This window comes from Hypomesus nipponensis, chromosome 12, assembly GCF_054491055.1.
Source record: "Hypomesus nipponensis isolate SF chromosome 12, ASM5449105v1, whole genome shotgun sequence".
NCBI lineage: Eukaryota > Metazoa > Chordata > Actinopteri > Osmeriformes > Osmeridae > Hypomesus > Hypomesus nipponensis.
This window is the reverse complement of record NC_140372.1, coordinates 16,620,001-16,622,500: the sequence shown is the minus strand read 5'-3', so window position 1 is coordinate 16,622,500 and position 2,500 is coordinate 16,620,001. Positions and strand designations below refer to the sequence as shown.

General features: G+C 46.6%; 8 non-coding genes and 1 pseudogene across 8 annotated transcripts in view; all 9 read left to right on the top strand.

Moving 5' to 3' along the window:
- Window positions 1-148: 148 nt before the first annotated feature.
- Window positions 149-267, top strand: LOC146263862 (5S ribosomal RNA). The gene has a single exon (XR_014725643.1). It is a non-coding gene; the product is annotated as a 5S ribosomal RNA (ribosomal RNA).
- Window positions 268-439: 172 nt separating this feature from the next.
- Window positions 440-558, top strand: LOC146263861 (5S ribosomal RNA). The gene has a single exon (XR_014725642.1). It is a non-coding gene; the product is annotated as a 5S ribosomal RNA (ribosomal RNA).
- A 172-nt stretch (window positions 559-730) lies between these two features.
- LOC146263860 (5S ribosomal RNA) lies at window positions 731-849 on the top strand. The gene has a single exon (XR_014725641.1). It is a non-coding gene; the product is annotated as a 5S ribosomal RNA (ribosomal RNA).
- A 176-nt stretch (window positions 850-1,025) lies between these two features.
- LOC146263859 (5S ribosomal RNA) lies at window positions 1,026-1,134 on the top strand (annotated as a pseudogene).
- A 178-nt stretch (window positions 1,135-1,312) lies between these two features.
- Window positions 1,313-1,431, top strand: LOC146263858 (5S ribosomal RNA). The gene has a single exon (XR_014725640.1). It is a non-coding gene; the product is annotated as a 5S ribosomal RNA (ribosomal RNA).
- Window positions 1,432-1,607: 176 nt separating this feature from the next.
- LOC146263857 (5S ribosomal RNA) lies at window positions 1,608-1,726 on the top strand. Its single transcript, XR_014725639.1, has one exon. It is a non-coding gene; the product is annotated as a 5S ribosomal RNA (ribosomal RNA).
- Window positions 1,727-1,898: 172 nt separating this feature from the next.
- Window positions 1,899-2,017, top strand: LOC146263856 (5S ribosomal RNA). Its single transcript, XR_014725638.1, has one exon. It is a non-coding gene; the product is annotated as a 5S ribosomal RNA (ribosomal RNA).
- Window positions 2,018-2,189: 172 nt separating this feature from the next.
- LOC146263855 (5S ribosomal RNA) lies at window positions 2,190-2,308 on the top strand. The gene has a single exon (XR_014725636.1). It is a non-coding gene; the product is annotated as a 5S ribosomal RNA (ribosomal RNA).
- A 184-nt stretch (window positions 2,309-2,492) lies between these two features.
- LOC146263854 (5S ribosomal RNA) overlaps window positions 2,493-2,500 on the top strand; it is a 119-nt gene continuing 111 nt past the window's right edge. Inside the window, exon 1 of the ribosomal RNA XR_014725635.1 lies at window positions 2,493-2,500. This exon is cut by the window's right edge and continues 111 nt beyond it. This is a non-coding gene — a ribosomal RNA (5S ribosomal RNA).

Genomic DNA, 2,500 nt, shown 5'->3' with positions numbered 1-2,500 from the left:
GAAATCTTGCAATATGCACAAGTAGTCCTTCATGAAAGGGGCTGGAAGCTGTTTTCATTTTGACACGAGAGAGAGAGAGAGAGACCACCTTGCATTGTCAATTGCTAAATCTGTATATGGATAAGTAGCCTATGGTTGTCAACTTATTTCGTACGGCCATACCAGCCTGGCAACGCCCGATCTCGTCTGATCTCGGAAGCTAAGCAGGGTCGGGCCTGGTTAGTACTTGGATGGGAGACCGCCTGGGAATACCAGGTGCTGTATGCTCTTTTGCTCATTCACTTAGAAACTGAAATCTTGCAATATGCACAAGTAGTCCTTCATGAAAGGGGCTGGAAGCTGTTTTCATTTTGACACGAGAGAGAGAGAGAGAGACCACCTTGCATTGTCAATTGCTAAATCTGTATATGGATAAGTAGCCTATGGTTGTCAACTTATTTCGTACGGCCATACCAGCCTGGCAACGCCCGATCTCGTCTGATCTCGGAAGCTAAGCAGGGTCGGGCCTGGTTAGTACTTGGATGGGAGACCGCCTGGGAATACCAGGTGCTGTATGCTCTTTTGCTCATTCACTTAGAAACTGAAATCTTGCAATATGCACAAGTAGTCCTTCATGAAAGGGGCTGGAAGCTGTTTTCATTTTGACACGAGAGAGAGATAGAGAGACCACCTTGCATTGTCAATTGCTAAATCTGTATATGGATAAGTAGCCTATGGTTGTCAACTTATTTCGTACGGCCATACCAGCCTGGCAACGCCCGATCTCGTCTGATCTCGGAAGCTAAGCAGGGTCGGGCCTGGTTAGTACTTGGATGGGAGACCGCCTGGGAATACCAGGTGCTGTATGCTCTTTTGCTCATTCACTTAGAAACTGAAATCTTGCAATATGCACAAGTAGTCCTTCATGAAAGGGGCTGGAAGCTGTTTTCATTTTGACACGAGAGAGAGAGAGAGAGAGAGACCACCTTGCATTGTCAATTGCTAAATCTGTATATGGATAAGTAGCCTATGGTTGTCAACTTATTTCGTACGGCCATACCAGCCTGGCAACGCCTGATCTCGGAAGCTAAGCAGGGTCGGGCCTGGTTAGTACTTGGATGGGAGACCGCCTGGGAATACCAGGTGCTGTATGCTCTTTTGCTCATTCACTTAGAAACTGACATCTTGCAATATGCACAAGTAGTCCTTCATGAAAGGGGCTGGAAGCTGTTTTCATTTTGACACGAGAGAGAGAGAGAGAGAGAGAGACTACCTTGCATTGTCAATTGCTAAATCTGTATATGGATAAGTAGCCTATGGTTGTCAACTTATTTCGTACGGCCATACCAGCCTGGCAACGCCCGATCTCGTCTGATCTCGGAAGCTAAGCAGGGTCGGGCCTGGTTAGTACTTGGATGGGAGACCGCCTGGGAATACCAGGTGCTGTATGCTCTTTTGCTCATTCACTTAGAAACTGACATCTTGCAATATGCACAAGTAGTCCTTCATGAAAGGGGCTGGAAGCTGTTTTCATTTTGACACGAGAGAGAGAGAGAGAGAGAGACTACCTTGCATTGTCAATTGCTAAATCTGTATATGGATAAGTAGCCTATGGTTGTCAACTTATTTCGTACGGCCATACCAGCCTGGCAACGCCCGATCTCGTCTGATCTCGGAAGCTAAGCAGGGTCGGGCCTGGTTAGTACTTGGATGGGAGACCGCCTGGGAATACCAGGTGCTGTATGCTCTTTTGCTCATTCACTTAGAAACTGAAATCTTGCAATATGCACAAGTAGTCCTTCATGAAAGGGGCTGGAAGCTGTTTTCATTTTGACACGAGAGAGAGAGAGAGAGACCACCTTGCATTGTCAATTGCTAAATCTGTATATGGATAAGTAGCCTATGGTTGTCAACTTATTTCGTACGGCCATACCAGCCTGGCAACGCCCGATCTCGTCTGATCTCGGAAGCTAAGCAGGGTCGGGCCTGGTTAGTACTTGGATGGGAGACCGCCTGGGAATACCAGGTGCTGTATGCTCTTTTGCTCATTCACTTAGAAACTGAAATCTTGCAATATGCACAAGTAGTCCTTCATGAAAGGGGCTGGAAGCTGTTTTCATTTTGACACGAGAGAGAGATAGAGAGACCACCTTGCATTGTCAATTGCTAAATCTGTATATGGATAAGTAGCCTATGGTTGTCAACTTATTTCGTACGGCCATACCAGCCTGGCAACGCCCGATCTCGTCTGATCTCGGAAGCTAAGCAGGGTCGGGCCTGGTTAGTACTTGGATGGGAGACCGCCTGGGAATACCAGGTGCTGTATGCTCTTTTGCTCATTCACTTAGAAACTGACATATTGCAATATGCACAAGTAGTCCTTCATGAAAGGGGCTGGAAGCTGTTTTCATTTTGACACGAGAGAGAGAGAGAGAGAGAGAGAGAGAGACTACCTTGCATTGTCAATTGCTAAATCTGTATATGGATAAGTAGCCTATGGTTGTCAACTTATTTCGTACGG